Source organism: Bemisia tabaci, chromosome 1 (assembly GCF_918797505.1).
Source record: "Bemisia tabaci chromosome 1, PGI_BMITA_v3".
In the NCBI taxonomy this organism is placed as follows: domain Eukaryota; kingdom Metazoa; phylum Arthropoda; class Insecta; order Hemiptera; family Aleyrodidae; genus Bemisia; species Bemisia tabaci.
The window spans coordinates 11,658,765-11,666,829 of NC_092793.1; the positions used below are offsets into that span (position 1 = coordinate 11,658,765).

Here is an 8,065-nt window from a genome sequence, read left to right on the forward strand (position 1 = left end):
ACTGTTGCAATCTCACCTGCCGGTGCAAGCGCGATCTTGAGTCTTGACTCGACACGATGATGCTAAGGATTTCCAGTCGCTGCGAATCAGAATCAGACCCGGTGACAAAATGCAGCGCATCGATGCAATAAGCATGGGCGCCAAGATGACCAGACACATATTCCTCCTTGCCAGATTGCAGAGAGACGAATGTCCAGATACTGACACTCATTCTAAGGTCCTCTTGTAAAGGGGATGCACTGCTGCGTTTTTACCGAAGAGAGAAAACGCCCGATTTTCCAGATCTAGTTTCATTCAAAATTCCACTAATCTGATTTATATCAACTGGCTCATTCAACCGAATCAGCAAAATCCGTCTAATACTTGTAAAAAAAAAAAAAAAAAAAAATATGAGAAAGCACAAGTGTGCAAAAAGTGACGTCATTTCAGACAAACCAGTAGTACCTATCAGTGGCGTAACGGACCTCCGCTGGGCCCCCCCGCAAAATTTTTCTAGGGCCCCCTCCCATGTCGATAAAATTCCAAAATTATCCCCCCCTCTCCCTTCTCACCCCTTCCGTTTTTTCTCGCATGGTCTAGGCCCGCAGCACGAACATTTGAGAAAATCAGCCTTAACCACCAAAAAATCAAAATGGCAGTACCTAGCTTATATCTTTTTACTTGAGGTATGGTATGTGCAGGATTTAGCTACTTTTACGTTTTGTTCTGAGTGGAATTTGATTCAATTGCATGTTTGCGCAAATAAATAAATTTAAAAAAAAAATAAACGTAAAAGTACCGATTAAATGGGTCCCTAAAGGATCAATGATCTAAAGGAAAGCGGGGGCTCAGCCCAGGCCCATGAATCAAAGGGCCCCCAAGGCTTTCAGATTCTTGGGCCTCCCAAAACCCGAAATAACGAAAAGTGACGAAAGAAGAGAAAATTATTTAGGAATCATTGAGTGGACATGGGAAGGCAGGGGCCCTCCAGCAAACAAAAAGTTAGGAACAGTCCAAGAAAATATGAAAAACCGAGCTAACAATAAAAATCAAAGGAAAGAAGCCCCATCTCGATAAGTGAAGTCCCAAAGTTTGAAACCAAAGCTGAGCATCAAAGAGGAGAGAGAAAAAAAAATTCCGGCGGCCGAGGGCCCCCTAGGCGCCAGGGCCCCCCTGCATAGCAGGGTCTGCGGGGGCGCCCGTTACGCCACTGGTACCTATAGGTACTACTGGTAGTGGGGTATATAATAATAAATTCGTCTTATTACTTCGCTAAAAACATTAATTTTGGCCACTTTTAAGTTTAGTACCCCGCCTGAACCCCCCTCAAAATGAGTTTTACCTTTTTTGGGGGTCAAAAATGAAAAGAACGCTAAAAATTACTTCCAGTTACCAATTTCATTAATATTGGTTAATAAACATTGCTGCAGTGTTAAAAAAGCTATTTTTTCCCTCCAATCTTGGGGAGTCGTGACGCCCAGGGAAAGCGTTTTTTGGAAAAAAATTTATACCACAAAAACGTCTTTTTTTGACCCAAAGAATCGACTCCTTCAATATTCGTATTTAATCCTGGGACACCCTGTATAGGGACCACCAGCTTCAACTAATAGGATCGCTCCATACTCTCTATGTTTTCTTTGTCTATCGCTTTGTCTATCAATTTCAACCATCAGCCTGCTGTTCTCGTTAAGAGCCCTCTTACCCGGAAATATAAAGGCGACTTTAGATGAGAGGGGATCGTAAAGTCTCTAGAAAATTTTTCCTCTGATGACAGAGCTGGCAACGCTCTTGAACTGCAACACGACGAACAGTTAACTTTAAACACGCGACATTTTCTTGCATGGGTTGCGTTAGAGCTCGCTTGCTTTCATTCTACTTGGCAAATTCTTTCCATCCTCTAAGCGGATTGCTGCCGAGGCGATACGGCTGATTTCATTGTACCAAACAAACTCGTGAGCAAAGAGTGACACAATTCTTAAATCAGAGTGACATCACCTGGCAACAGAGAATCGTGCGAGAAAAGAACGCCGTTGGAGCATTCGCACTGAGAAAAATCAAACGTCATTCCTTTTTTATTTTTTTTCTATTTCGGTGCCAAGAGGCTTTTATTAAAAGGTGAATCCACATGATCTGGGGACGGGAACCGCCGCACAGTGGATCCAGCCAATGACAGAAGTCGGACGTGTTTTAAAAACTTTAAAAGCGTGTATCCTCATGATATGAAATTTTAACGATTTAAAAGTAGTTTCATCGGGTTTCTCGTAAAATAAATATGAAAAGTACCCGTAAAAAATTAAAATTGTGAAGGGATAAACGTAAAATTTTACAATTTTTGTCACAAATTTTATGTCCGACTTCTTCCAAAGACTCAATCGGGACGGGACATACTACCTGACAACATTTTCCATCTGACGAGTGCACGTTTGTGGTGGAATGAACTAAACTGCCGTGCTAAGGAAAAACGCCGTATGAACCTCCGTTAGCAGCCAAATTTCCTTTGATTAAATACGAATTTTCGGGAAAATTCGTGAACATTTGCCGTTCAATTTTTCAGAAGATTTTCTCCATAATTAGATCTAAATCATCTAAAAAATTCAGCAGAAAATATTCATAACTCTCTTCAAAAACAAACATTTTATTCGAGAAAATTTGGTAACGCTTGAGGTTTGATACGGCGTTCTTCCTTAGCGCGACAGGATAGGTCCACGGAAGGATGAGATCGGCGGAACCATCTTGGACTTGGTCGGGGGAAGAGTTACGAGAGGTATGCGCGGAATTCTACGAAGCGGGGATGGGATCGAACTACCAATAATAGAGACAATGGCGAGGCAAGAGCCTTTTGGGGATATTTCTAGTACGACCACTCATGTGAAACCGCGGACTGGCTCATAGGCAAAAAGTGGTAGAATGTCACCGAAGCGGAGGAGGGATGAAAACAGGGGGAGGGGGGAGCAGAGCTTCATTGAAGACGTAATAAGACTTACGGATGTTTTCAATCCACACAACGATTTACGTCTAAACCGGACGCGACATTCTGCCATGCTACGGAAAAACACAGTATGGACCTTCAGCCGTTGGAAAAATTCCTTTGACAAAACACACATTTTCGGGAAAATTCGCGAATATTTTTCCTTCAATTTTGAAGAAACTTCAAGAATCTTGTTGGCTCATGACGTCACCCGCAACACATCATGCACCTTGTAGGTGGGTCAACAGCCGAAATAAGAGTGACGACTGTTGCTCCCTTATTATAATTTGCCATAAGGAATGGAGATGCTGAATGAGTGAGGAATTTGCGATTTGACTTTTGATTCTTTTGTAAAAGTTCCGAGAAACACGACAGTGCCACTGGTTTTTCCTAAAATCAACTCCCAAGCTCAAAAAAAGCTCTGAAAGTTGAGAGCGTAATGGAGGGGATATCCCTGCTATCCTGACAGTCCACCTCTTCATCAAGACAAACTCTTTATGCAAAGATAGGGAGCAAATACATCAGCAGGATTGCCGCTTTTTCAGTTTTAGAGTCCCCAAATTAAGTGGCAGCCCTATCCATGTATTTGCTCCCTATCTTTGCATGGAGAGTTTGTCTTGATGTAGAGGTGGACTCTCAGGATAGCGTGGGATATCCCCTCCATTACGTCCGCAACTTTGAGAGCTTTTTTGAGCTTGGGAGTTGATTTCAGGGAAAACCAGTGGCACTATCGTGTTTCTCGCGAACTTTCACATAAGAATCAATAGTCAAATCGCAAATTCCTCACACTTGCAACATCTCCATTGTTGAGTCCCCAAAAGTAAGAGCTTCCACCTGTCACGAAGAGGCCGGATTTTGTCTCTGGGCCGACGGCAGGACTGTTCGAAGCAGTGCGACATCGAGGCCGGTGTTGCTCGATCAAAAGTGCGGGCAAGTCCCGTTCAATCAGCGGATCATTGAACGTCGAGGAGCCGAGGTGTGGCGATGAATCCAAAGCACATCTCACACCGGGATCGCATGGCGGCGCGGCGTTGAGCCGTGGATCGTCCGCGCCTTGGCGGCTCGGGCCTTTGCGCGCTAAAGGCCGCGTCGGCGCCAATCAAGTGTCCAATTTGAACGGTCATCAAGGCTATGATTAGGCGGGCAGCTGCGGCTTATTATTAAACGGGATCAGGATCGGGGCCGGGGTTATCGGGCATCTCCGAGGTGCATGTATCACAATCATAACTCAGGCCCGCCACCGCTGCTCGATACAGAGCCTCCGCCGAATACGTATTAAATCATATTCTTAATCCGCGCTGCGTGTTCCCACCGACAGCATAATGAGGTGTTTACGCCAAAAGGCTCTTACGCCAGTCTTCCCTCTCCCCCAGCCCCGTCCTGTCGGGCTGAGGAAGAACGCACTGGAAAAAAAAACCCCATTCGATCTAGAGTCCAGACTCTTGAAAACATTGACAGGAAAAAATACTCTTGATTCAATCAGATTTTTGCTTGAATCAAAACGAAATCCGCTTAAATTAAGATGCTTAGTTCTTGATTTGATTTGTTCTCTCCTGGGAGAAGACGCAGAGGGCGCCCAATGAAAGGTTGGAGGGAAGGGATTGAAGCGGAAATGTTAAGGTGCTCAATCCCCAAGATTGGTGGTTTGAAAGAGAGCAGTGGAGGTGAGGGGTCGTAGAGCGCGAGGGAGTGCTGTAAAGCGACTTATATGTATGTATGGTTCTTGATTTGAGCTGGATTCTGATTGAATCAAGAGTACTTTTTCTTGTCGATGTTTTTAAGAGTCTGGACTCTAGATCCAATGTGTTGTTTTTTTCCAGTGCGTTTTCCAACTAACTGTAAATTTTTTACTTCTGTACGACTTTAAGATAAAGAACTATCTAGTTTATTTTATAATTGCAACTTAAATGTTTTGTTAAACTCTCATCCTAGATTTTTATATTATTCAATCTAATAATCCTGTTCATCACTCATAAAAAAATCCTAAGATAATATGTAACATTAATGTATACATTATTAAAGGGGGCATGTAAGCCCCTCTGGATCTCACCTCTTAGTAACAAAGACATATGATAAAAAGGAAAAATCCAAATAATGATCGAAAAAATAAGGAAACCTAACCAGTGTCTAGCCGGGATAATCTACTATCGATATTATCCCTTTGAAGTTTTGATAGAGAATCGATTAGTGCCTATGGTGTTCGTTGCGAACGCCCTGATAATCGATCTTTTTTCGTAGGTTTGAATGGCATATGAATCGATACATCGCTAAGCACGCCACGCCACTGAACGTAACCTTAGAAAGAGAGAATACGCGGTCCGTTTTTCCTATACACGGGGCAAAAATTTGCCAGGATCGCGGGGTAGCGAGCACGCGGGAGATCCGGCTGGCAACCGGTTCGCCCATGAGGTGACACACCAGAACGTAAAACAATGATCTTTGTGTTTCTTCGGTTGCATAACCAGATTGAAGTGGGACCAAAGGACCCGGCCGCTGCTTGAAAATGAAAGTCCTACGACCTATTATTCGAGACTGACCCACTTCGGCGAGTGTCTCCTGGTGACAGGAGCTTTGATTCTTGTCCAACTTGCCGGATCGTGCCGCCGTTGAAAAGAGAAGGGACGGATCAGGGTCCGATCAAGGCCGCTTTATCGGTCTGTGAGGTGGCTCCAGATAGAGCTGGGGTAACAGTGTTATTCTAATGGGTGTGTTGCACACCAAAGATACACTGAAATGAGAATAAAGAGATAGATACGGTCGAGAAATGCGTTCCTCCCTTGCAACCGTTGGCGGGTCCAGGAAGAGGGGGGCGGTAAGTCCTTCCCCCGTTCCCCCTAAAAAAATTGAAGGAAAAGAGAGGGTAGAAAGAAGATAAGAACACTGGAAAAACGCGTACATGACAAAATTGACTCAAACTGCATACTAGATGCTTCAAAAATTTTCTAGAAAAGGAAGTCCCCGGACCCCCTTACGCCTCTCTCCCTGTTCAAGGTGTTTGTATCCGCCTATGCCTGTAATGCATAGAAGTTTCGAATTATGTTTTTATTTATTTTTTAAAGGAAACAAATCTGAATGGCTCCTTTCCGTGTTAGCTGTGTTGGGGCACAAATTATGCTCAATTTTTACTTGTCTGACGGTTCATCCCACGAAAATTGACCAAATTTGCAGCACAAGTTAGGCAACAGCCTCTTTACGCACACATCCCTTCCAGGGCCGGATTAAGGGGGTGGCCACATGGGCCGTGGCCCATGGCGGCAAAATTTAGGGGGCGGCAAATTTTGCAATCTTTTTGAATGTAGGTATCAAAAAAAGAGAGAAAAAAATCGGGTTCAGAAAATAAATTACAAACGAGAAAAGTTGACAAAATCTTTCATTTCCTCAGAGTAAAAGTATAGTAATTGCCACTTTTGTCGTCCCTCGGTGATACACGAGACAACACCTTCAATTAGTCGACTTAAGAGAGAAACCAAACACGCAATTTGACCTGGAACGGAGCGGCGGTCAGCATGAAACGCATAGCGCCTACAAGATTGCATGAATACTTCACGCATTGCGTCACATTGCGGTCAGCAGCAGTCGGCTGGAAACGCATAGCGCCTGCAAGACTGCATGAATACTTCACGCATTACGCCAAACAGTGTGGTCAGCAGCGGTCGGCGTGAAACGCATAGCGCCTACAAGACTGCATGAATACTTCACGCATTGCGCCAACACAGTGCGGTCGGCGCGGCGGTGGAAGTTAAAATTTTTAACCACATTTATGTTTGTTCTTTCATAATTTTTTCGTTCGTTTTTTATAAATAGAAGGCCTTGTCCAAACAGGGATGGGTTTACGGAACTGAACTTTTGTTAGTGTTGACAGGGCTTTCACAAAAAATGTACCCAACACGAGTAAACGCGTCTCATACACCCCTGCCCCACCGGATGGTGCCCCACGTTCACTTGATGGTTTTTATAGATCGTAATCGACGGATCACACGGGTGGGATTATATTGATGTTAATTATTGATATTATTTATTATTTTATATATTATTATTATTGATATTATTAATTATTGGGATTATTATTGGTTCAATATGTAACCACAGCCTCGAAATTCAGTTTAGAAATCTGAGGTAACGGGTCTTGTGTGATTGAATTTTTACTCTCGGGCAATGCAAAGTGAAATCGTTAGAAATTTTCTCATTTTCAGCTTTTCCAAATTAAATCCTAAAATTTTTGTTTGAGGTTATGTTCTATTGTTTTGAACCGAACGATACATCGAACCACTGTCGAATACAATCTATTGATGTTTCAAAACAAATGAGAAGGGGGCGGAAAAATACGGGCGGCCCATGGGCGGCAAGTAGGTAAATCCGGCCCTGATCCCTTCACCGCACGGTTACCGACAGCGCACTTATCGACCACAGCTGTACTTAAGGGCTATACTGCAGTGCTGAGGAAAAAACGCCGTGTGAATATTCGAGAGTTGCCAAACTTCCTTCGATTTTTTCCTTTATTTTTGAAGGAAACTATGGATAATTTTCCGTGGAATTTTCAGGATATTAAGGTGAAATTGCGAACAAAATTATCTGAAAAATTGAAGAGAAAACGTTTATAAATTTTTCCCAAAATTCGTGCTTTATTAAATCAAATGTGGCAACGCCTGAAGGCTCGTTCGGCGTTTTTCCTCAGCACGGCAGTATATAGACATAGCACCCGCATAGAGGCCGAAAGTTCCGGGTGTAGCGCAGTTGAGGCTATATACGACTCCAGCGCCCGGAACTTTCAGCCTCTACTTCTTGAACGGACGGTATGCCTGTAGCCCGTAACTTTGTTTTCAGTTTATCATTTGCAAATCCCCGCCACTCCTCGCCCCCTTATTTGGAAAAGCCATGGCACGGACGGGTAAACCAGCAACATTAGCGGGTAGACGAACTACGTGGTCGAATGGGCCAACTATACGTCCAGTCCTTTCTTCCATGCGCATTGTTTTTCAATTGTATTAATTTGCTGGGAGTGGCGAGGCGTGAATGATCGACTATCGATTTTCCTCATTTGAAACTACGGTGAAGAATCGATTATTAAGGTATTCCTGTCTATCGATCTTTGTCCATAGGTTTAAATGGGAGATGGAT

General features: G+C 43.5%; 1 protein-coding gene across 2 annotated transcripts in view; it reads right to left on the minus strand.

Annotated features, from left to right (window-relative positions):
* Positions 1–8,065, minus strand: part of MESR6 (misexpression suppressor of ras 6) — a 660,344-nt gene that overhangs the window by 422,279 nt on the left and 230,000 nt on the right. The window lies entirely within an intron of this gene.